We start from the raw sequence: 27,409 nt of genomic DNA on the forward strand, positions 1-27,409 counted from the left end.
TCTATATGCATAGGTGTATTTAAAAAGAAAAGTTGTAAGCCCCTTCTTTATAACAGGTTTACAATTTAGCTACACATAACCCACAAAGAAAGTTCCTTTGCGGAGTCTTATGCAGGTGTTGGTGGCTAATCTGGGGCAAACCAGAGAACAGTCGGTTCAGCACCTGAACAGCAGCTGCAGTTGATATTTGCATACAGCTGATGTACAAACCGAATTCACAGATTTTCATTAATTCCCTTAACATATTGTATGAATCACAGTCTAATCCAAAAAGTAACCACTTCCATGACCAGAATCCATTTGGTGAGACTTGAGGGGAAAAAAAGGATAATTGCTCACTCAAAAGCAAAATACTGCGGATGCTGGAAATCTGAAATGGTTCTGTCGAAAGGTCTTCGACCTGAAAGGTTAACTCTGTTTCTTTCTCCAGCATTTTCTGTTTTTATTTTATATATTATATTATAATTGCTCACTCATTTGTTTATAAAACTTCACTATCTTGTGCATGCCTTCACCAATATGATCACTTTGGAAAAGCTGGTAAACAGGGTGGATTCTTGAATGTACCAGGGCCGTGAAGGCATATATATATTCACTGTAGCCACAAAGTTATCATGCTTCTAACTCCTGCGTGGTGAAGGAAAGCTGTGTAATGACCAGTCATGAAATATAACACATACCTCCACAAGTGAAGCTGGCTCAATAACTTGTGAGCTTTTATTGTAGAGATATTTACTGCATCTCAATTTTGACTATCCTTTTTATGCACCATGTTTTAAAAACAACTTTTATTCCATCAGAAGTATGGAAATCACTTTTTATTGATTCCTTTGTTTAGCCAGGTGTCTGACACATTTGGAATTGAACGCGATTTACCTCGGGGACTCTGTTATCTGGCCACAGTAAGGTCAATAGAAACCTTGTTTATGGTCTATCCGGGGTTTCTGCTCAAGTTAGAGTGGCCAATCAGGAGAGACCCTCAAAGGAAATTCCTAACAATCCTGCTTACGGGTCATAGGATCATAGAATGGTTACATCACAGAAGGAGGCCATTCAGCCCATCGAGCCTTTGCCAGCTCTTCATAAGAGTAATCCAGTTAGTCCCATTCCCCCGCTGTCTCCCTGTAGCCCTGCAACTTTTTTCCCTTCAAATACTTATCCAATTCCTTTTTGAAAACCACGATTCAATCTGCTTCCACCACCCTTTCAGGCAGCGCATTCCAGATCATAACTACTTGTTGCGTAAAAAGGTTTTTCCTCATGTCGCTTTTGATTCTTTTACCAATCACCTTAAATTTGTGTCCTCTGGTTCTCAACCCTTCCACCAATGGGAACAGTTTCTCTTTATTTACTTTATCTAAACCCTTCATGATTTTGAACACCTCTATCAAATCTCCTCTTAACCTTCTTTGCTCTAAGGAGAACAACCCCAGCTTCTCCAGTCTATCCACGTAACTGAAGTCCCTCGTCTCTAGAACCATTCTAGTAAATCTTTTCTGCACCCTCTCTAAGGCCTTCACATCTTTCCTAAAGTCCGGTGCCCAGAATTGGACACAATACTCCAGTTGTGGCCGAACCAGTGTTTTATAAAGGTTCAATATAACTTCCTTGCTTTTGTACTCTATGCCTCTATTCATAAGCCCAGGATCCCGTATGCTTTTTTAACCGCTTTCTCAACCTGTTCTGCCACCTTCAGAGATTTGTGCACATATACCCCCAGGTCTCTCTGTTCCCGCATCCCCTTTAGAATTGTACCATTTAATTTATATTTCCTCTCCTCATTTCTTCCTGCCAAAATGTATCACTTCGCACTTCTCTGCGTTAAATTCTTCTTCCATGTGTCCACCCATTCCACCAGCATGTCTATGTCCTCTTGAAGTCTATTACTATCCTCCTAACTGTTTACTACACTTCCAAGTTTTGTGTTACTGCATACCCAAGTCCAAATCATTAATATAGAACAAAAAAAGCAGTGGTCCGAGTACCGACCCTTGGGGAACACCACTGTATACCTTCCTCCAGTCCGAAAAACAACTGTTCACCACTACTCTCTCTTTCCTGTCACTTAGCCAATTTTGTAGCCATGCTGCCACTGCCCCTTTTATTCCTTGGGCATCAATTTTGCTGACCAGCCTATTATGTGGCATTTTATCAAACACCTTTTGAAAGTCACAAAATCAACCGCATTGCCCTCATCAATCCTCTTTGTTATCTCATCAAAAAACTCAATCATTTTAGCTAAACACGACTTGCCTTTAACAAATCCGTGCTGGCTTTCCTTTATTAATCCACACTTGTCCAAGTCTCTATACCAAGCTACTGAGATATCCACACAGGTGTGACTTTCTACTTGCCTAATAGAGTATACACTCTGTCCTTGAGAGGCACATCTCACTTATCTTAAATCGGGAGAGATCAATAGGTGCAGGTTGGCGACATTCAGTGCTTTCAGACCCCCACGTGTGTGCAGACATACTGCTGAAGTTTACTACACTGACATTATGAAAGAGTCACTGGACATTGGGGAGGTGGCAGTAGATTGGAAGCAGGCTAATATGGTGCCCATTTTTAAAGAAGGACATCAAAACAGACGCAGGTAACTACAGAAGCATCAACCTTACTTCAATCCCATGTAAAATAATGGAATCAATTATAAGAAGTAAACTTGAGGATTATTCTGTACAATATCATCCCAGTAAACAGCAATCAATATGGATTCAGATTGGGACGATCCTGCTTGACCAATCTCCTTCACTTTTTTGAGGAAGTGTCATCCCAAGTGGACTGTGGAAAGCCCAACTGTGTGGTGTGCCTAGACTTCCAAAAGACATTTGAAAAAGTTCCACACAAAAGGCTATTCGTTAAATTCAACACTGTGGGGGTTGAGGGTAAATCTAGGGGATAGATAAGGAATTGACTGATGGGTAGAAAACAACGGGTAGTTGTTAGATGAGTTATGTCAAGGTAGGGGAAGTGCTGAGTGGAGTGCCTCAGGGATCATTGTTAGGACACTACTGTTTCTGATTTACATCAATGACTTGGATTCAAAACTCAGTACAAAGTGGTCAGATTTGCAGATGAAACCAAACTAAGATGATAGCTCAGAAATTATAGAATGAGTTGGACAAAATGGGCTCGATTTTGGCGTCGGGTTTCCAGCGGGGGGGGGCCCCGAAAATCCCGATATCCGGTCACGTGACCGGATTGCGACGAAATCGCGGCCACTTCCGGGTACCGCGCTGACGTGCGGGGCTGCGCGCGCAAGCCCCGCTGGTGGGAATCCCGCGGGCAATTAAAGCCAGCGGGGTTCCACTTGAGTGTACTTACCTTGCTTGTTGAGGTCAGTTAATGAGCTGAATCAGCTGTCAAAAGAGGAAGGGTGGGATTTTAGGTTCAAGGCAGTGAGTTTCACACACTGGGTGAAACAGTCTCTCTCCAACCAGGCGTGTTGCAGCCTTTGGCAGGTGCCAAGGTGCACTCCACGGGGGAGAGCCCTCACCCACGCAGGAGGCCACCACGTCACATAGGGCAACCCCTGCCCCCCACCACCCCCCCCCCAAGCCAGAGGACAGACCGACACGAAACCGCAGCCCCAGTCCGAAGAACCACCCACCTACCCTGCACAACCCCTCAGACCAACACCTGCCAGATGGGTGGTGTGTGGAAACCCTCGGAGGACGAACAAAATGACCAGCCCCAGCAGCCTCGCAGTCCACGCCGTCCGCCGCAGAGACGTGGAGCCCCCCAACACGGTGTTGTTGCACGCCCACCTGCACAGCAGGAGGGAGGGCTACCGCAGAGAGAGACGCATCGCAGAGGGCACTACCCTCGCCACAGGGTCCACAGACCGAGGCGCAGCTCCCCGGACCTCTCCGAGCAGCAGTGCACAGGGAGGCTCAGATTCGCTCGACATGTAGTCGTGGAGATCTGCAGCCTCTTTCATGCCGAGCTGCTCCTGGCTGGCACCAGCACCAACTGCTTACCTGTCGCTGTCAAAGTCACCACTGCCCTCCACACCTTCTCCTCCGCATCCTTCCAGGGTGCAGCCGGCTACACCGCCGATGTCTCTCAGTCGTCTGCGCGGACGAGCCCTGCAAATACACCTGCACCTACTCTGCAGTAACACGATGGGTGGCATCAGTGGTGGGTCCTCATAGTGATACCCAGGAGCGGGCATTATTGGACACAGCGGACAGGATTCGCGGAGACGTGGCAGTGGTGGTGGCAATATAATGTGTGCTGTTTGTTGCTCTGAAATTCAATATAGGTAACACCCATGACAAACCCTCAGACACCCTTGTGCACCCCCTTCATGCTCACGACACGTTTGCCTTACGCTGCCTACTGCACATATGTGATGCATGCCCTGTGGCTGCAGCACAGGTGGTGGCAGGTTGAGTGAGGCTGGCCATGAGGGAGATGCACGAGAGGGTGAGTATGGGATGGAGCAATGAGATTGTATGAGGATTGGGTTGCGTGTTAGTGGCAGGATGAGTACTGGCGAGGTGAGTAGGTGGAGGTAAGATGAGGATGGGGTTTGAGTGGGTATGAAGGGTCATGTGACAGAGTAGTGTTGGCAGTGCCGAAGGAGATGTGGGGTGGGGGCAGTGATGTGGCAGACGGAGTGTAGGGGAAAGACTTCGTGTTCTCACTGTGGCTGACCTACTGCGGTCATTGCTGCGCCTCCTGCAATGTATGCAGGTGGGCCATATGTTGGTGGCGCAGGTGACCCCCTCTGCCACCTCGAGCCAGGCCTTCTTGGTGGCAGAGGCAGGCCGCTTCCTCCCGACCGCCGGGTGGAAGATCTGTGTCCTCCCCCTCCTCCTCACCCCATCTGATGATACCTGGGGTGAGGCATCATTAAACTGGGAGCAGCCTTCCCCCTGGGCTGCTCCATGCTGCAATTTGTTCCATTGGTTGCAGCATCTGTCAGTGGAGGACTGCCCCTTTAACTAGAGAGCCTCCAGCTGACAGATTGTACTGCGCATGCGCAGCCCGCCCGACGCGCAGGCCAGCGCCACGGACCCTGGAGGAGCAGGTAATTGATTCCTATTAGTGGGTTGCCTGCTACGATCGCGCGGGCAACCCACTAATTTCTCCGAGCGTGTTGACCACGCTCCCGAAACCCAACCCGCCGGAAACCCGCAGGCCTGCTAAAATCAGGCCCAATATGTCAGGTGAAATTTAATGCAGACATTTGTAAAGTACTGCATTACGAAGGAAAATGGGCAGCAAATGGGTACTCTATGAATGGTGCTTTAATAGCTACGGATAAAATTGAAAGAGATCTAGGAGTTTTCATAGGCACGACACTCAACATGCCAATGCAGAGCAGCCTTCAACAAAGCCAGCAAAAACAGTAGAACATAAGTCAGAAGAAGTCAAGATCAAATTGTATAGTCTGGAAAGACTACACCTTAAGTACTATGTCAAGTTCTGATCACTGAGGCACAAGGGAGATCTTCAAGCACTGGAGACAGTGCAGAAAAGAGCCAGTAGGGTAATTCCTCATGTTAGAGGTCTGAGTTATGAGGAAAGGTTGGAGAACATTGGCCTTCTTGGCCTTGAAAGGATATACCTGAGAGGTGATATTATTGAGGTATATAAGATAATAAATGTAAAGAAAAGGTAAATCTGGAAAATCACTTTAAACTAAATTGCAAGAGTAGGACAAGGAGACACAGGTTCAAACTAGTGAAGGGTAAATTTAGGACTGATATCAAGAATACATGGAATTGACTTCTTGATAGAGTAGTGGAGGCAAAATCCCTGGAATCATTTAACAGTTAAATGCTCTTAATGTTCCTTCAGTTGTAGAAGATTTTATTTCCTTCTTTTCATTATCTGAAACTTTCACAAAGATGAGGAAATTATCTCGAATGTCTATTCAGCTTTATCTTTGTATTTCTTTTTTTAAAGTTGTCCAGAATTGTATGTTGACAAGCAAATGCCACGGTTTTAGATCGTAGGCATCATGACATTGATTATCATAAACACTGAATTTTTAGGAGCTATACAATTTTGAATTTGTAGAAATTGGGTAGCAAGCTTGAGCTCATAAATCTATACTCTGTACATATTTTTTTTACTAATTCATTTCAATATGAGGTATTCCTAATTTTAGCTCATGTGTTTCATCCCCTCCAAACTCCATTAAAATGTGTTATAAGGACTGTCAGTTAATTATGTGGAGTGTGACAGAAGGATTGACTGTTTAATAATCTTGTTTTAATGTAACTCTTTTAATAGCGGTTTAAGTAAAATTGTTGGGAAAGGTGATTCATTTTCAGTAAATGTTTTTTGTACTTTTTTAAACTGTTTGGTAGACATTTTGTAATTATTTGATCTTTTTATAGAGCCATTTGAATCTGACAGCAGTTCATTACCACAGTTCTGTTCTGTACGGTCTAGTTGAAGTGCATTAGCTACTAAGTATTCAGAACACACTCTTCTCACTAACATTTTCCAGCATTTATTAATTTAATTGGAAGAGGGGGATGTTTGTAATGGCTCTGTCTGTGATCAGCAAGTTGTCAATTCAACTAAAAAAAACTTCACCAGATTTTAATCAAACCCAAAAAAGTGACTTTCCTAAATTGATACTGATTAGTATTCATCTTTTCATTCATTCATCGCCAGAAAATGTTTCACCCTTGGAAGTCCCTGCATTGCTTTCCCCAAGAATTCAGGCAGGTAATTGGCTCCACATCTCTGTTACTCTTGGATAAATTCACTGATCCCACACTCCCACCAGTAAGTCACACGCAAAGGCAAACACATAATCATTTTTTTTTAAATAAATAAAAAGCCTAGCCATTTAAAAAGGGCTCCTTCTGAGCAGAGGATAATATCAGTTCAATTTTTTTTAAAAAGCTAATAACAATTTTATGATGTAAAATCAGAGGTTATTGGCAAGTTAGATGACCTGTTCACGTCTTCTCTCTAAATAGCTACAATGCTCAAGCCCTTGTGTTATAATCATCAAAAAGACCTTTGAGAACCCAGACTGCACTGTTGTACCCATTTTCTAACACTCTTTTCAAATTTGGTTCCCCACTGAAGGCATAGGATCAGTGAATTTACCCATCTATTTGTAGCCACTAGGAGGTATTGCATGAGAACAGCCTTAGTTGGAGAGGATAATTTGGACCTTGTCTATTTGTTAGAGATTCTACATCAATGGTATTTTTAATGATTGCAAGACTAGGGACCTAACACAGAAGCTCAGTTGCTCTTGAGGCCTGGTGTTTCTTCATAAAATCTAAACTCTATGAGCTTTTTTCAGAAAATGAGCTGATATTGTCCTCTGTGCAAGAGGAGCCCTTGTTAAATAGCTTGGTTTTCATGCATTTAAAAAGAAACAATTTATGTGCTTGTCTTTGAGCTGAATCTGTCCATTGAGAAACTTGGACCAGACTCTGTTAAAGCTGCCAGCTCAAAACAAGTGATTTGTAATTGCATAGCATCTCATTTACATTTCTTAAACTTACGGCTTGCCCTTGAGGAAGAAGAATTTACTACTTTGATCCCCATTGCAAACACAAAGCGTTCACTAGGAGCATCCAAATCAAAACGCAAGCACATTTGTTTCTTTATTCAGCCAGTTTTCTCCTCTCCTCCCTTGAAAGTTCTGACTTGTGTTGGGCACTGCTACACTGGTGCAGGCCGCCCTTCAGTACTTTGCTCATTCTTTATAGGTGAGCCTACACTGTGAGTGTTGGTGGACTATTCAACCACGGGGGAAGGGGTTATTGAAGTTCAACCCAATCCTGTCCTTATCATCCAAAGTCCAAAACGCACCTGTTCCAGCAGGGATCGCTGGATCACAATTGCAGGTGGGAACGGTGGATTTTTTTTTGTATTACATCTACAGCTGCCCAAGCTACGGTCAACCAGCTAAGCACAATCACGGATCACACCTTTCTGGTTGGTACAGCTCAGCTGCACATTGGGCAATGCAATTACCAACTGATCCACTTGGGGGGGGACCTTAGCACCATCTATTATTTAAGATGAAACCAAAATTCTGCGGATGCTGGAAATCTGAAATAAAAACAGAAAATGCTGGAAACACTCAGCAGGTCAGGTGGCATCTGTGGAGAAAACAGAGTTAACGTTTCAGGTCGAAGACCTTTCGTCAGAACTGGAAGATACTAGAGATGAACAGCTTTTAAGCAAATATATTTGCTGATATAATATATACTTATATAAATACGTTAGGGACGTGACCTGTAGTAAGTACATCAATTTGAGATAATTAGGCTTTTCTAATACAGACTATAAGAACATTCCAAATACTTGGTCCTACGTATTTAGTACCTTTAAAGAAAAATGCCACTCTACAATGAGTCTAACTACTACAGGGCATTCCAAGCAATAAACCATGTGCTTCATATACTGACAAGCTGCAACAGGATTTTTTAGGTACATTAATAGTTGGCTGTGGGGTAAGTGTATTTGCTGAGACTGATGTTTCTCCTTTTTAAAATCATTGGACCCGATATTTGCGGGGAAGGTGCATGTGAGGCTGAAAATGGCCAAAGTTCCCAGCAAGGCTGGGGACGCGGAGGTCCTGCCGAACTTAACGGCAGGACCACTTTAATATTTCTTTGTTCTGTTTCTCACCCGGCAGCCGGCCAAATTAACAGCCTGGCCGGCAGCCAGGAAGGAAAACCAGCATCAGGAGACCGCAGCCAGCGACCCTTGGGGGCGGTCCCCGGCAATCAGGAGGGGGGACAGTCGTCGATCATGACGGGGGTGGGGGAGAGAGGCCGCGACTGATGGGGGAGGCTGAAGGCTTCTTTGAGGGGTCCGGAGGGGGGGTACTCCTGCTCCTCCTGACCCATGAGGAGTGCTGGAAAAGGCGTCAGTAGCTCCCACCTCCCTTTCATTGCCGGGTTTCCCGACCCCTGGGAAACCCGCGCAGCAACAGTAAATTTTAAATCGGGCTCCCAATTGCACTGTGGGAGCCCGATTTAAATATGTCAATGAAGTGTCCCGCCCCCCCCCCCCCCGCACACCACGATATCTGCCGCCGTTAAAAGGCGGTAGGCATGTGCGCAGTGGGTTGGGGACGCGTTCCTCATATTTAAGTCTTTAACTGCAACCCCCCCCACCAACCCTCTCCTGCCCATAGTCGGGGGGTTAATGAGGCCATTATCTCAACATAGACCAAAGAAATGCAGTATTACTTCTTAATGATTTGTCAGCAATCCACAAACATAGAGCAGTACTGTACTCGTCTTTTAATCTAGCTGTTTAGATGATTTTTTTTTCTTAAAACCATTCATATTGGCTGTCATAGCCAAAATAATCATTGAATTATGTTTTTTGCTTAATGATTAGCCTATGTTTTTGCATAAATAGAATCTAAATGAGATAGATTTATTTAATCAGATAATCACAGTGCAAAATGCTAAAGATCAGCGTATCATTGCCCTCTGGATGATGCGTGGTCCTCCAGACAGAATTGAGGTTCAAATAATAAATTCAGACAGAAGTGCAAGCACCCCATTACAGCTTGCAGCCACACTCGCCAGAAAGTCCAAGGTTCAATTCCTGAAAATGTGTTGAATCAGGTGCTCTCCAGCAGGATAGCAGCAGTTGTCCTGAACACATCTGGACAGGGGAGTGGGGAAGTCACTTCCCACTCCTGCTTTCTATCCAGACATCCCTCATGGAAAGCGCATGTGCGTGGTCAGGATCGAGCTTCAACAAAATGCTCTCCATGATAAAATAGCCTGTTGAGACCCGCTTCCTAGGCTCAGAGGTGGACTGCCCACTTGAGTGAGATGCCAGAAGGATGCAATCGTCCATGAAACAGTATCGCAACAAGAATCAGCACACTCAAGACAAAACTTGGGGGGAAAATAAAATTAAAAGTGCAGGTACAGTTAACTAGGTGCCCATGAAGTTTAGACTGGATTCAGAATTCTGCTTTGCTCAGATAAGCAAACAGGGTTGAAAAGGACACTACAATGGATCTTCTGTTATCTGCTCTCCAGTTATCTGCCTGCCCAATTATCGACCAAATGTCTCATGGATAAACATGAGATGTTAGGTTATTGTGCAGCCTGCTCATACCTCATTAGTTATTTGTACTCCATGCCTTTTTTTGTTAAGTAAAAACTACAATTTGTTTTTACTTTGTATTTTCTGCATCCCTCCCCATCACTAGGGTATTGCTATGCAGCATAAAAATTTGTGGTGATTCAGTTATCCACCGGTTTCTATTATCCATGCTGGTCAGCATTGCGACTGCACGGGGAGGAGGGCATGAGGAGCTGGGTGCAGATTCAGGCCAGGAATAAGGAACATATACCAGGGTGAGCAGGAGAGAAGCAATTTGATGATCAGTGCAATATAAGTAATATTCATATTTTGAACTTCCTAATAGCATTAGCATTAAAAGATAAGAAACATAATGGATGTCCCTGGCGGTTATTTTCTGCTGCATATGGGAAATGTGGTGGATTCAATCAAAGGGCCTGTCAACCACTGCTGAGAGAAGACTCAGCTGAGGAAAAAGAAGAATCTTTAGGAACTCTAGAGTGGAAAATAGATTCATTAGAGCAGATATGACAAGAGATGGACAAAATTAGAGCAAGGGATGAAATATTTACTGGAAGTGGGGTGGGAAGAAACATAATCCAAATAGTTGTGGGGGTGTGAGCTTGTAATAAATATCTATGGAAAGCCTATTGCCAAAGATGGAGAGAGAAAAAGCCAGAAAAAGGGAAGAGATGGAACACACAAAGGCAAAGAATAGATGAGAATTGGAAACATTGCTGTAATTTATATTAGCAGAAGAGCTAAATTGTTATAACATGTTATGATCCTTTCAAGTAACTTGACTGCAGAATATTCCAATATTTCAGATTTTGTTATCATTCTTAAAAATATACATTTGTGCACATACTCAAGATTGATTCAGGATGTTAATAATTTATTATTTTCTGTATATTTAATTTAATTGACTGATGACTGGAAGAGTGAATAGAGACCCAACACAAACAACTCTCTGGCCAAAAATTTGCCAGCTGCAATATCTGAGCTTTTCTTGAGATGTGTCAATCACAGGTTTAAAGGCCCAAATCATCTTCTGCATGAATCTCGCCTCCGTTTCACTGGTGAGATTGAGAAGCCATGGGAAATCCGTGCAGGTAAGGTAAAATTAGTTTCAGGTTCTGAATCCACAAAAAACTACCTACCTTAAGTATTTCAAGTAGGTAAATTGCCCCGATAACGATCCGCCGGCTGGAATTAATAGCGGACGCGACTTTTGCCTTTCAGCTGTGGCGTGCATTCAGACGTACCTGGGTTAAACCCGGAAGTGGGCACATTGGAGCCGGGTTGCAGTCCCGCTGATGAAATCTACAATCTTGACTACCTACCCGCCCCCAGCCCACCCGTTCTTGGGAGTTAATATTACCCCCAGTGAGTGGCTGTTGCACCAAGATAGATCAAACAAGCTCCGGAATGCAACAATTACTTTAATGCTCCCCCTCCCTCCTTGAGAGGGTGCAACCTGTCACTGCGATGGCCTCTGTAGAAGCCCAACTTTTCTTACTTTGGAGCGCCATTGCACTTAATTATACGGAGACAGGGAATACTCTTTTGTGCCCTGGGAAAATCATCCGATGCTGATTCCCAGAGCGAATCTGTTTCTTGTCCAGTCTCTTATTTCCTGTTCAGCCAGTTATTTCTCTTCCTCATGCATTTACAACAGAGGCTCTTCTCTGGTGTCCTTAATGTCTCCTCCACCTTGCTCAACCTGCTGACATGCTGCAACAGACAAGTGGTTTTACATTCCACGTTAAAATTAAATCTCTGCTTCTACTGCACTCATTTGTCTAGGGATATTAGCGTTTTCATAGTATCATACTAGGTACAGCACAGGAGGAGGCCATTTGGCCCATCATGCCGATGCTGGCTCTTTTAAAGAGCTATGCAAATAGTCCCATTCCTCTGCTCTTTCTCTATAGTCCTGTAAATTTTTTCCCTTCTTTTGAACAGGGGTGTGACATTTGCAATCCTCCAGTCTAAAGAGGATTTTTTTCTTCCCCCCCAACCCCCTCTCAACTTTCTCCTTTTATCACCTTGGGGTAAATTTTAATGCCCAAGAATGGGTGGGCTGGCGGAGGTGGTGGGCAGTAAAAATTTCAAGTTTTCAGAGCATGACCACATCCTGGCTCCAACTCGTCCGCTTCTGGGTTTAACCCAGGCAGGTGGAGAGCAGACACCAGGAAGTCCCGCCCCCACTTAAAGCCAGCGGGCCGATACGTACAAAGGCACTGTACCTCATTGAGATACTTAAGGTACTTAATATTTTGTGTATTGGGCAATTAAAACAATTTTAACCTTACCTGTTTGGGTTTCCCATCGCTTCTGATCCATGTCGGGTGAAAGCAGGCAGGAAAGGCCGGATCCATGAGGTGAGTGCCTTTGTTGCACTGCTTGTGGGTCCGGAGCAGCAGGAGTGCTTCATCCAGGCCTAACAAGCTCACCTGGCTGACAGGACCCCCGCGATCAGTCCCGAACCCCTCCCCCACCCCCGATGGCAGAACCTCCCTCCATGGTGGACCCCCACCTAACATCCACTCTGTAGCGGACCTCCAGCGACCTCCGATCTTCTTGCTGGACCCCCCCCAATCTTCTTGCTGGCCCCCTCTGATCTCTTAATGGCCCCCCTCCGATCTCTTGATGGCACCCCCCCGATCTCTTGATGACCCCCCCTCCGATCTCTTGATGGTTCCCCCCCGATCTCCTCCCCAACCCATGATCCCTCCCTCTGATCCCCGGCTGCCGCGTGCTGCAGCAGACCTTCCTGGCCGACAGCCAACCAGCTTGTCAATCAGGCTGGCTGCCGGGCGCGAAACCCAGAAATGAAATTGACGGGCCTCATTAAGGCCGCAATCACAGTTGCCGACCTGCCCACTTACCTTCTGGCGCCCGGAAATCTCCCCTTCCCAACCCCCAGTCTCCCTTCCCGGGTCTCAGTTAAAATTTACCCCCTTTCCTGAAGATGGTGACTTACACTAGGGTATGATTCCATGGGCATGCCTCGCTCGACAGTGTGTGAACCTCAACAATGAGTTTTGATAGGCTATTTAGCTCTGAGGAATATCGCAGCCAAGCCTGACTGTGTTCTTGCCCAGTGTCCATGTGAACACACGTTCCAGCAAGAACCACTGTTTAACAATCGGGCACAGAAGCCTTGGTTTTATGCTCCTTCAACTCAGAGCACTTAGCCTAATTGCAGTGCGCCTTGCTTACTTAGCTGAAATCATCTATTCAGCACAGACCAGGGATGGAACCTGGAGCCTTCCTGGTCTGTGTGATTCAAAAGACGCATAATTCCATCAAGAGACCCCCCCCCTTCCAGTATTCAGTTATTTATATTTGACTCCCAGAATAATTGGTTGACCTAGCGTTCAAAATAATTATTCAAAGTTTGAAACTAGAAAACATGTTTAACTTTTTAAATATCAGTAATGCATAACAGCAACATCTTTTAAAATTCCTATTCCCACGTTGCGTTGTTATTTTAAAGAATACAAATAATGTGATTGTGTTCCTGCGAAAGGTACTAGTCCTGTTGGGAATATAATAGCATTGTGTAAACATAATTGATGGTAGAATTTTCAGCTGTTAACCCTTGCTAGGACTTGTTAGCAAAATTGAAGCCCTTGGGATTAAAGGGGCTATGGCTGCGTGGATAAGTAATTGGCTAAGAGACAGAAAGCAGAGAGTAATGGTGAACGGTTGTTTTTCAGACCAGAGGGAAGTGTGCAGCAGTGTTCCCCAGGGCCACTGCTCTTTTTGATATATATTAATGACCAGGACTTGAGTATACAGGACATAATTTCAAAGTTTGCAAATGACACGAAACTCGGAAATGTAATAAACAATGTGGAGGATAGTTACAGACTTCAGGAGGATATAGACAGACTGGTGAAATGGGCAGACACATGGCAGGTAAAATTTAACGCAGAGAAGTATGAAGTGATTCATTTTGGTAGGAAGAATGAAGAGAGGCAAGGTAAACTAAATGGTACAATTTTAAAGGGGGTGCAGGAACAGAGAGACCTGGGGGTGTATGTACACAAATCTTTGAAGGTGGCAGGACAAGTTGAGAAAGCTGTTAAAAAGGCATAAAGAATCCTTGGCTTTATTAATAGAAGCATAGAGTACAAAAGCAAGGAAGTTAACCTTTACATTAAAAAAATGTTATGCAACGAGTTGTAATGATCTGGAATGCGCTGCCTGAAGCAGATTCAATAATAACTTTGAAAAGGGAATTGGATAAATACTTGACGGGAAAAAATTTGCAGGCTATGGGGAAAGGGCAGGGGAGTGGGACTAATCGGATAGCTCTTTCAAAGAGCCGCCACAGGCACAATGGGCCGAATAGCCACCTGTGCTGTATCATTCTATGACTCTATGAGGACTTGTCACTGCATTGGCCTCTTTTGGGATGAAAAGAGGGGTACAAATCATGGTTTTCTGTTTATACCACTTTCTGTCACACGTCAGGAAGCTCTGATATCCTAAGCTTACGCAACCTTGGTAGTAAGAAGGATAATAAATTCATGCAGTTCTCATGTGAGCGTAGAACCATTGAAATAGTAACAAGGTGCAAATCTGCATCACTTCCAAAACTGGTTTAATTCCAGAATAACATAGTAGAGGGAACAGCCCTGTGACTTCTGTTAAATTCTAAGTGGGCATTGTCTCTAATCTGATTCATGGCAATGCAAGTCTGCATTATAGTACAGCCCTTAATTTACCCTGATGATCATTAAATTATATAAGTTGTCATTAAATGCAAATAGAATTGTTCTATAAAGGCACATTTAATGGCAATTCTGCATCAGATGTGGGAGTGAATGTTTGATGCTATTATAGGTGTAGAGAGAAATATTGATCAAGCCTGCTCAACCCTCACTTTAATGAGTGCAAAATTGACAAGAATCCACAAAGCACCACTGCAAAAAAAAGCTTTGATTAATGGCCTGTTTATTCAGAATCTTATCCTCAGGAGTAGATAGTGCAATGATACACGAGGAAGGGGAGTTTCTTTACTTATCAATCGAACCAGTGAAATCGGAACTGCTGATGTAGCACTTCATGATGCTGTACCTTAGCAGCAGTGAACGATTTGGAAAAAGCTTCCACAAAAATATAGCTGGCTTTATCGCTAAAAGTTCAGGGCAAACAGTAATATGCTTAATATCATTACAATGTCTTACAGAAATTTGACTTCCTTTCCCACTTTAAGCTGACTTCGGGAAAATAATAGGTTTGTAATACACTGCTCGTTTATCACCGGTGTTCAGCACGCTCTGCCTCTGTTATATTTTAATGTTATAATTAAGATGGTACAATAACTAGATCGTCATGCTCTCCAGCCACACCCCACCCCCTCTTATTCCTGACATAAGTCCACTGATTCCTAGCTACATTTGTAGTCAGCTTTTTTAAACTTTTAACATGCAGTGTTGACTGGCAGTGGTTCTTTAGGTGATATATGGAGAGCTGCCTGTTTAATTCTCTAGTGTAATGGAGAGCAGTGATGGTAGTGTATATTGATGTAAGTAACACAGAGTATTGTTCTCTCCAGTGAATATTATGGGGTTAAAGCAGGGGTGATGCTGTAAAAGGGACAACAGAATGAAGAAATTTATTACAATATTTGACTAAGTTATTTTTATAGAAAATACTATTGATTCAGTTTCTGGAATTTAATCTTAACTTCCAGTGAAAGTTGTTCTTTCATGGTGTACCTGTAATTCAACTTTGCTTTGCCCTCCTCCCACCAGTTCATCCATTTTATTTTCAGCCTTGCTTGCATCAAAATAATACGTAAAGGAACATTACAGTGCACAAGGGTAACAGGAGCAGCTGACTGACTTGATTTATGTGAGTTATGAAATCAGGAATATTTACACCCAATTATAACTGAGGGATGATGCTGTAGTGTGCATAATGCTGGTGGTCTTCAGCAGTATGCGAACACTGGTATTATACCACTTAGAATCATAGAATCTCACAGCAATGAAGGAGGACATTCAGCCCATCATGCCTGTGCCAGCTTTCCCTTTTGAAAGTACTATTGAATCTGCTTCCACCAACCTTTCAGGCAGTGCATTCCAGATCATAATAACTCGCTGCATTAAAAAATTTTCTCCTCATCTCACCTCTGGCACTTTTGCCAATTACCTTAAATCTGTGTCCTCTGGTTACCGACTCTTCTGCCAGTGGAAACAGTTTCTCCTTATTTACTCTATCAAAACCCATCATGATTTTGAATGCCTCTATTAAATCTGCCCTTAGCCGTCTCTGCTCTAAGGAGAACAATCCCAGCTTCTCTAGTCTCTCCATGTAACTGAAGACCCTCATCCCTGGTACCATTCCAGTAAATATCCCCTGCGCCCTCTCTAAGGCTTCAATGTTCTGCCTAAAATGTGGTGCCCAGAATTAGACACAAACTGCAGCTGAGGCCTAACTAGTGATTTATAAATGTTTAGCATAGCTTCCCTACTTTTGTACACTACCTCTATTTATAAAGCCAAGGATTCTGTATTTTTTTTTAACTCATAAGACTACATTTGACCACAAAATATAATCATCAAACTACATTATGAGTCAAAGTCAAAGGCATAGAAAGATTGATTAAACATTCTTTTCCAATAATAAAAACTCTAATCTCTGGAAGGCCTACGCCCCACAAGGATTCAGATCCCAATTGCCAGGTCAAATTGCCGCATGCAACTGTATTAATTTACAAAGAAGATATTTACATTTTAACAACTGACATTTATGTGCTGATATATGAACAGAATATCAGAAAAGTCATGGAGCTTCCCCATAAGCTGGCTGGTACATGCACCCTCTGATGTACCACTGAGCTGTACAGACTAGGAATATTCCAGAAGTGATCTCTAGTCTGTGTGCGCATTAAGGCAGTCTCAGCTGGTTTGATAAGTACAGTTGGCCTAAGTATCTCTGTACTAGGGAGGGAAAAATCAGGGTCCCTGTGACTCATTGCTGGAATGCTCACATGTGCTTGTGTGAGGTGAGACCAGAATCGAGCTCAGCTGTCACATAGCTCCCCCATCCCCATGATCAAATCGCCTGCCAACACTTACAGTCCGAACATAAACTTGACAAATAGCCACTTTGTCCAAGTACCAGAGGGCTGCTAACATCTGTGGAATCATAACCTGGCATGAGTCATTGGGGGTTAAATTGGTTACCCCCGAAAACGGGCGCGGGGATCGTGGTGCGCAATTAACCTGCGCCACGTCGTTGAGATGCAGGCAGCACGTAACATTCGTGCTGCCTGATTATCTGCATGATTGCTGCATGCAGCCAGCGCTACCTGAGCTGTGAGTGGCTGCACACACCAGCAGGGGACCCCAATATTGGGAGTGGCTAGTACTACTTAAAGGCAACCTGCACCTCTTAAAGGGAAGGTGCACTGCAGCTGCAGGAAGTGGTGTGAGAAGTGATTCCTGGGCCAAAAGGTATTGAAGAATGGCTACACCTGGGAGACAACGTGCACCAAGGTTCTCAGTTAGTGCACTGGAGGCCTAGGTGGAAGAGATGGACAGACGGAGGGCCATCCTATGTCCGCAGAGAGGCAGGAGGCCCTCCAGACATATGCTCAAGAGGCAGTGGGAGGCTGTGGCAGACGAGGTAAATGCCAGGAGCGTCACTCCACCCACAAGGATGCTGTGCAGGAAGTGGTCAAGGTGAGTGCGTTCAACTGTCACATGGCATATCCTACCAACTGCACCACTGGCCTCATCCACTGCTTAACGCACTACAACCCCCAGCACCCACCTACCAACAAACTCTTTCAATCAGTACTCGACCCTGTGAATCAGCTGCTACATCTCACCCTCACACATTACCACTCTTGCAAGCCTCACACCCACAACTCACAGATCACACACACTGGCAGCTATTCAACCACGACAGCCACATCACCCAAACATCTTGCAGGACACTCACTGACACACTTCCCTCTTTCTTGCAGTAGAAGGTGGTGCATAACAACAGGCAGCAGGAAAGACCTGGAGGAGGACAGACAGGCCTTCACGTCCTCACCCCCATGGAGGACACAGTGCTGGCTATCATTGGGCGGTCCATCGCTGCGGCCGTGGCCACTGGCGGTGCTGGAGGGATCGATGATGAGGGTCTCTGCATACCAAATTCTCCTTCTCGCTTCCCACTTCTCCCACATGCCACGTGCTGCAGATGGTGTAAGCACGCACGTCTTACTTTCTCCTCTCCCCGCATCACAACTCAACCCATGTTCCTTTGTCATTTCAGATACCCAAGAACTGGAACCTGCACAGTCAGAGGAGGCAGAGGAAGATGACAGTGATGATGGAGACACACCTTCACTCAATCTTGCACTCGCAGCCACCAGCTCAGTGATTGACACTGCGCGTAGTTTAGAGGCAAGGATAGAGGAGAGATCTGCACATGATGAGACACCGGCCACAAGTGCACCGGAGCCAGGGTGGGGGGGGGAAAGGATACCGCGGGTGCCAGCTCGCCGGAGGGTGAAGTCGCTCACTAGTTCTGCTGCAGAGGAGTCAGATGATGACTTCGATGGGCCAGGCTACAGAAGAAGGCTGATGGGCGTTCACAATCAAATGCTTAACGCACTGGGAAGCCTGCGCACAATGTCAAGGGGCATGGAGAAGTCCAGCTCTAACTTGGCACAGGGCTTTGCGCAGAGCTTAGGGCCCATCCTTTCTCACGGAACGGGTGGTTTCATGTACCATGGAACCCACCATGATACAGCATCTGATGACCAATGTCTCAGCTTCCATTGCAGCACAAACAGCTGCAATCCAAGGTCTGCATGCTGCATTTGGAGTTCAGATTGCTGCTTAAGAAGATCAGACTACTGTGTTACAGGCTCAGACTGCTGCTATCGTGGCTCTGGGTTCCAATGTGGAACAGGGCTTCCAGGGTGTCACAGCAATCCAGCAATCTGTTCTCCAGCAGATCATCAGCTTTGCTGAAGCGCCGCCAGGGGAGTGACAGTGGCTCCATGGAAGATAAACCTGCTGTCCCCTCTCAGGATGACTACATTCCTGCTCCCACCCCTGCCACTCCGCCAGTGCCCCTGTTGTTGCCTGTCGGCCAGCCAGGCCACACTGCTGCAGCCCATGCCAAGATGGTGCAGTCTGAAGCCGGGCCCTCCTGGTCCAGAACTGCTCGAGGTCGACCTCCAAGGCCATCTGCACTCTCCTCAATTAAAGGTCAGCAGCCTTCCACGACCCATGCTGCAGCCACAGGGGATGCACCACGTAGGAGCACTAGGAAAGGTAAAGGCACACAAATGACAGGCACACAAATGACAACACTGGACAAACAGGGGGCTCTAGGGGGGGAGGAGCTAAATACGATTAAAATCACTAAGGAATTGGTACTCAGTAAATTAATGGGACTCAAGGCGGATAAATCCCCTGGACCTGATGGCTTACATCCTAGGGTCTTGAGGGAAGTGGCAGTAGGGATTGTGGATGCTTTGGTAATAATTTTCCTAAATTCTCTGGACTCGGCAAAGGTCCCGGCAGATTGGAAAACTGCCAATGTAACACCCTTATTTAAAAATGGTAGTAGGCAGAAGGCTGGAAATTATAGACCAGTTAGCTTAACATCTGTGGTGGGTAAAATTTTGGAGTCTATTATTAAGGAGACAGTAGCAGAACATTTGGATAAACATAATTTAATCAGACAAAGTCAGCATGGCTTTACAAAGGGGAAGTCATGTCTGACAAATTTGCTTGAGTTCTTTGAGGACATAACGTACAGGGTGGATAAAGGGGAACCAGTGGACGTAGTGTATTTGGACTTCCAGAAGGCATTCAACAAGGTGCCACATAAAAGATTATTGCTCAAGATAAAGAATCACTGGATTGGGGGTAATATTCTGGCATGGGTGGAGGATTGGTTATCTAACAGGAAGCAGAGAGTTGGGATAAATGGTACATTCTCGGACTGGCAACCTGTAGCCAGTGGTGTTCCGCAGGGGTCGGTGCTGGGTCCCCAACTCTTTACAATCTATATTAACGATTTGGAGGAGGGGACCGAGTGTAACATATCAAAGTTTGCAGATGATACAAAGATGGGAGGGAAAGTAGAGAGTGAGGAGGACATAAAAAACCTACAAGGGGATATAGACAGGCTGGGTGAGTGGGCGGAGATTTGGCAGATGCAATACAATATTGGAAAATGTGAGGTTATGCACTTTGGCAGGAAAAATCGGAGAGCAAGTTATTAGCTTAATGGCGAAAAACTGGAAAGTACTGCAGTACAAAGGGATCTGGGGGTCCTAGTGTAAGAAAATCAAAAGGTTAGTTTGCAGGTGCAGCAGGTGATCAAGAAGGCCAACGGAATGTTGGCTTTTATTGCTCGGGGGATAGAATATAAAAACAGGGAGGTATTGCTGCAGTTATATAAGGTATTGGTGAGACCGCACCTGGAATACTGCATACAGTTTTAGTCTCCATACTTAAGAAAAGACATACTTGCTCTCGAGGCAGTACAAAGAAGGTTCACTCGGTTAATCTCGGGGATGAGGGGGTGGACATATGAGGAGAGGTTGAGTAGATTGGGACTCTACTCATTGGAGTTCAGAAGAATGAGACATATAAGATTGTGAAGGGGCTTGATCGGGTGGATGCGGTAAGGATGTTCCCAAGGATGGGTGAAACTAGAACTAGGGGGCATAATCTTAGAATAAGGGGCTGCTCTTTCAAAACTGAGATGAGGAGAAACTTCTTCACTCAGAGGGTGGTAGGTCTGTGGAATTTGCTGCCCCAGGAAGCTGTGGAAGCTACATCATTAAATAAATTTAAAACAGAAATAGACAGTTTCCTAGAAGTAAAGGGAATTAGGGGTTACGGGGAGCGGGCAGGAAATTGGACATGAATTTAGATTTGAGGTTAGGATCAGATCAGCCATGATCTTATTGAATGGCGGAGCAGGCTCGAGGGGCCGATTGGCCTACTCCTGCTCCTATTTCTTATGTTCTTATGTTCTAAGGGAATGCACAAGGGTGAATAGTTTCATTTTGTTTGCTTTATTACATATGTTAATTGATAAATTTGGATTTGGGTTTGCATTTGGTGTTGACTTTCATTTCTGCGATGAGCTGAAGGAGGAAGCAATAAGGAGGACGATTTGATGGTCATGTGTGAATGGAAAAGTAAGGTGTGTGGGATAGTTGATGAATGGGGAGGTGTCGTTGAGGTTACTGGTATCGCTCATTAATAATCTGATCACGTAGAGCCCTGGCAGACAGGGCCTGTCTACCTTGTTGCCACCCTGCCTCTTCCTCCACTTCTTGCTGCACTTCCTCCTCCTCCTCCTCCTCCGTCTCTTCCTCTGGCTCAGGTTCTCACCTGTTAGGCGGTGTCCAGGGCTGTTCCCTCATAATGGCGAGGTTGTGCAGCGTGCAGCATACAATGACAAATCTTGATACCCGCTCAGCTGAATATTGCAGGGCTCCTCCAGAGTGGTCCAGGCAGCAGAAGCTCACTCACGCTGTTTGTCTCTGTCAAGAGGGAATGTGATGAATCTGTTTCAGAGTGGTTCAGAGCCTCCGTGACCTCCCTTATACAGCAGTGCACTGCAAACTGCGAGATGTTGCTTATATCTCCAGCAGCAGCCTGAAAGGAACCAGAGCCGTAAAAATTAAGCACCATGGTTAGCTTGACAGCCATAGGCAGTGCTGCCCTTGCCCTGCTCTGAGGTTGCATTTGTGGCTGCAGCAGTTGACAAATCTCAGTCATGACCTCTTTAGTGAACTGCAGCCGTCGGATGCACTGGTTGTCACTAAAGTTGAGTTAAGAGAATTGGTCTCTGAAGACCCTCGTTGGATATGACCTCCTGCTGAGTGCCCTGCACCTCTTCTTCCTCCTCCCTCTTCTCACAGCTTGTCCTGCTCTGCATGCCGTCTCTGCATGCTCCCAGTCATGTTCAATTCCCGAAGGAAGCCCTAGCAGGCCACCCATGTTGTTCAGCACTATTTTAAATGCCACTAACAGTACTGCAGGACCATCCAGACCACTTTCTATATAATATTGCAACTTCCTCCAAGTTTAGGAAACTCCCAAAAACACATACAATTGTACCAGCAGTCAGAATAACCAATCCAGCAACAAACCTGTAATAACTCCTTATTGCTCCCTTTAAATCGCCCGGTAGAGGGTGGGGGGGGGGGGGGTCCTTCATGCCCTTTAACTCCTGTTCAGCTGTGCGAGGTTAGGACAGGGCGTTGGCTGGAGCGGGGAGTTCGAAAAGACCGCCAACTGCTTCAAATCAGCGTCACACACTGATTCAAGCCATAATATCCCTACTCTACATGCTTCCGCCATTCATTAGGTGCACGTGCGCAACCACCTTTACCAAGATGGCATCCTGCGCACGTCACGCCAGAAGTGTGCGCGCACATCTCGGACACCATTTTCGGTGCTGAGGAGTCCGCTTAGCGCCTATATAGTGGGCGCTACACGGCCCAATTTAGTCCCCATTGTCTTAAGGAGAGGAGGACGGAAAATTGAGGGGAGGGGAGACTTACCAAGCAACAGTCCTTGCTTGTGGACCGAAGCAAATGTCAAATATTTACAGGATATTGATCCAGTGGTGATGAAGGAACAGCAATATAAGTCCAATTCAGGATGGTGTGTGACTTGGAGGGGAACTTGAAGATGATGGTATTCAGCACAGAGTAGGGATCAAACCTGAGACATCCTTATTCTGTACTGCTGAATTTCATGCTATGCCATCAGGACTCCCAATCATTGTCATCCTTAAAGGCTACCTGAAAGGTCTGTGCATCGTACATCACTCACTGGTACTTTTCACTATATCATTCAACCCGCATGGCAACTTCTCATGACAAGAGGAGCAAGAAGGAAGATAATTTGAAAGCATAACACAGTATGGCAAGAGAGAGGTAATTGTATCCGTATTGACTGTTGCTTTTGATTAATCAGGATTTCAAAGGGTGAAAGCAGCCAGGGGAAACTGCACGGCTGTCTCTCAACACAGCAGATTGAGTACCAAAGCAAACAATTCTCTTCCACTGACTTCTCACTGAGAATTTGTGAATGCTGTTGATGAGATTTGTCTGATGTGCAAACAGGTGACTAAATGTTACAAAATAATCATAAGATCAAGACGGATTGCTCAATCATTAGTTTATATTGTTTGAATTATAATTTTGAACATGTAGGTGTTCTTGGAATATTTAATTAAATGTGTTTTTTTAATTCTTGCATTTCCTCACTGAAGTGGTGAGGTTGCCACCTAGTGTTAGGTATGGAATTTTACCATGTATATTCTGGAAATATGCTTTGTACTTTTAGCAAGTGCAAGCTTCACCAGATTGAGGTTTGCTGAGACTAGGTAAAATGTTCTGGAATGGTTTTGTACAGAAGCTGTGATTTCCCAATTTTTTTTTAACCAACTAGTTTTTGCACCTTAAATTAGTACAGCTGGGATTCTGGTAATGTATTTCTTTGAGATTTTTTGTGATAATGAAAAATCATATAATTTGCTAAATTTGCATTCTTCCTGCAGCTTAATTGTATTTGTTAAAATGTGGGACTGCTTTATTATATGCTAATCTATCTGATCCAGTGTTTACTTGTTGTCAGAAACTGACTGACTAATACTGAAGATGGGTAATACAGTACATTTTGGAACAATGATTTTGAGATGCGGTCTTTTTCCATCTGAAGAACCAATCATATTTTTGAGTTAAACTAACATTGACCTCCTGATGCAGCAAGATTTATGGTGGTGGTCATTGCCATGGAAACAAACAAAACATGTTCCTCAGTTTAGAATATCTGATAAAGGCAATTTTTAACTGCTGTTATTGAAGTAGTGTGCAAAATCAAATCAGCTTCATTTTCATTTTCTGCACAGTGAAAATCATAAACCATAATAAGTCATTACTATGGTCTCACAACAGCACTAACTAGAAATAATGTGATTATTATGCTGTGTTATGTCACAGAGGAGAATAGTACGTTGGTCCGCACTGGTGATTCCTAATACAGCAAGTTCCCTTCCTTATCCCCCCCACCCCCACTCCCAAACTCAGCTCAGTTAAGTGCCTACTGAGGGATGGGAAGATTTGCAATGGGCTGGTTACTGTCTAGCTTTGAGACAGCTTGCCAGCTCACCCTATAAAGGGTGGTACTGAAGTGTGACACTGGAAAACCAAAAAAAGGAAGGATTTATCTTTGTGTTTCATTATTTAAACTATTTGGCATTTCATTCACCTTAATATTGATCTCACCAATAGCTGAAATTTTGAATGTTTCAATGATGGTTCTCCAACATCACTGTTTTGTACAAGTACGGCAATTTCTTGCCAGTCAGACGGAAGTTAACTCCAATAAATATAAATGGATAAGATTTGATTTGAAAGATGTTAGTTGGCAGATTCTTATCCAGTTTTAAATCCTGTTGATGGGAAAGCATATTCCAAATGGTGCCTACATTTGTACTTCACAGAGGTACGATTATCAGATTTGGGGCCAGGGAAGGCCGTCCAGATGGGATGGCCTTCACCTAAACTGGAAAGGTACCCGCAACCTTGCAGAAAGGGTAAAAATGGCAGTCGGGAAAGATCTGAATTAGTTCGGGGGGCTGGAGGGGAAAATCCACACCGTAAGCCAAAAAGTGTGAGAAAAAGACCAGAAGGACAGAGAGGGAGGGTGGCGACAGTTACCCAGATAAGGGTTCTGTACATGAATGCACATAGCATAAGAAATAAAACAAGTGAGTTAGAAGCACAAGTTCAGCTTAAAGAGTATGATGTAGTAGCAATTACGGAGACCTGGTTACAAACCGAGCATGATTGGGAAAGGAGGGGGAGTAGCAATATTGATTAAAAAAAACACAATTACTGCAGTAGAAAGAAGGGATTTCAGTAAGGGTGATCAGGCAGTGGAAACACTGTGGGTAGAGTTAAGGAACAGCAAAGGATGCAAGACTGGTGCGAGTTGGCTACAGACCCCGATAGTAGGGGAGGGGGGGGGAATGTAAATATACGCTGATCAGGGAAGCATGTACCAAAAACAATATGGTTATAATGGGAGATTTTAACTTTCACATAGACTGGGAGAAGCAGACCAGCTCACGTAGTAAAAGCAATGAATTTCTAGAATGTATTCGAGTCAGTTTTCTAGAACAATATTTTTCTGAACAGACAGGGGAGCAGGCCATACTAGATTTAGTGATGAGTAACGAACCAGAATCAATTAATCTGACGGTATGGGAATATCTTACATGTTGTGACCATGATATGATTGAATTTGATATTAGGTTTGAGAGGGAGAAGGGAGAGCCACAAATCAACGTTTTAAATTTAAGTCAGGCAAACTTCGATAGGATGAGATATAAATTGACCGCAGTAAACTGGACTGAACTGTTAATGAGTAAACCTACAAAGAGTGGGAAATATTCAAAGAAGTACAATACAATACCTGTACATACCCCCTAAAAGGCAAAGTCTCCACTTGTGCAGTGAAGCAACCATGGTCAATGAATGAGATAAGGGACAGCATCAAACTAAAAGAAAAGACTTGTACAAATGCAAGGAAAAGTGGAAATCCAGCAGACTGGGAGAGCTGTAAAAAGCAACAAAGGGATAGAAAGAAAGTATTAAGAGGTGCAAAAAGGGAATATGAAAAGATCTTGCAAGGGACATCAAACCTAACAGCTAAAGTTTTTTTATAAATATATTAAGAGCAAGAGAGTGGTAAAAGGGGAATGTGAACCCATTAAAGACTATGCGAGTGAGACTATAATGGATTATAAGGAAATGGCAGACTTGTTAAATGAGTAATTGGTATCCATTTTCACAGCAGAGGAAGAGGGCAAAATACCAGCGGTACAAGGAAACCTAAAAATAAGTCAAGAGGAGGAACTTAATGGATTGAATACAAGTTTTAAAAAATGATGATGGAGAAAATAATTGGACTTAAGACTGAGAGTTCTGCAGGACTTGATGGTTTCCACCCCAGGGTATTAAGAGAAATAGGTGAGGAAGTTGCAGATGTGTTCGTCAAATTTTCCAAAGCTCTCTAGATTCAGGAATTGTGCCTATGGATTGGAAAATTCCAAATGTCACTCCGTTATTTAAGAAGTGAGGAAGAGAGAAACCAGGTAACTACAGACCTGTCAGTCTAACATGAGTTGTGGGGAAGTTACTGGAATCTGTCATCGGAGACAGAGGGGTTAATTTTAACCCACAAGAACAGGTGGGTTGCTGGTGGGTGGGCAGTAAAAATAGTTGAGTTTTGGAACGGGACCGCGTCCCGGCTCTAACGCACCCACTTCTGGGTTTAACCCAGGCACGTTTGGATGCATGCATGCAACAGAAACCCGGAAATCCTGTCCTCACTTAAAGCCGGCGGGCCGATACTTAAAGGGGCAATGTACTTCATTGCGATAATTAAGGCACTTAATTCTTTGTGTGTTAGAAATGTCAAACAAATTTAACCTTACCAGTTCAGGTTTCCCATCGCTTCTAATTCACGTCAGGTGAAAACAGGCGGGAATCATAGAATGGTTACAGCACAGAAGGAGGCCATTTGGCTCATCGAGCCCGTGCCGGCTCTTTGTAAGAGCAGTCCAGTTAGTCCCTTTTCCCTGTAACCCTGCAAGTTTTTTCCCTTCAAGTATTTATTCAATTCCTTTTTGAAAGCCACAATTGAAACTGGTTCCACCACCCTTTCAGGAAGCACATTCCAGATCATATCTGCTCGCTGCATCAAAAAGTTTTTCCTCATGTCGCCTTTGGTTCTTTTGCCAATCACCTTAAATCTGTGGCCTCTGGTTCTCGACCCTTCCAGCAATGAGAACAGTTTCTCTTTATTTACTTTATCTGAACCCTTCATGATTTTGAACACTTCTATCAAATCCCCTCTCAACCTTCTCTACTCTAAGGAGAACAACCCCAGCTTCTCCAGTCTATCCACGTAACTGAAGTTCCTCGTCGCTGGAACCATCTTTTCTGCACCATCTCTAACGCCTTCACATCCTTCCTAAAGTGCGGTGACCAGAATTGGACACAATATTCCAGTTGTGGCCAAACCCGTATTTTATAAAAATTTAACATAACTTCCTTGCTTTTGTACTCTATTCCTCTATTTATAAAGCCCAAGATCCCTTATGCTATTTTAATCGCTTTCTCAACCTGTCCTGCCACCTTCAAAGATTTGTGTACATATACCCCCAGGTCTCTGTGTTCCTGCAGCTCCTTTAGAATTGTACCATTTAGTTTATATTGCCTCTCCTCATTCTTCCTGCTAAAATGTATCACTTCGCACTTCTCTGCATTAAATTTCATCTGCCACGT

The 27,409-nt window shown here is 44.3% G+C and overlaps 1 protein-coding gene across 1 annotated transcript in view; it reads left to right on the top strand.

The window, feature by feature from the left end:
- Window positions 1-27,409, top strand: part of cnksr2a (connector enhancer of kinase suppressor of Ras 2a) — a 514,839-nt gene that overhangs the window by 436,973 nt on the left and 50,457 nt on the right. The gene's annotated exons all lie outside the window — the stretch shown is intronic.

The sequence above is a fragment of the Heptranchias perlo genome, chromosome 11, assembly GCF_035084215.1.
Source record: "Heptranchias perlo isolate sHepPer1 chromosome 11, sHepPer1.hap1, whole genome shotgun sequence".
Taxonomy (NCBI): Eukaryota; Metazoa; Chordata; class Chondrichthyes; order Hexanchiformes; family Hexanchidae; genus Heptranchias; species Heptranchias perlo.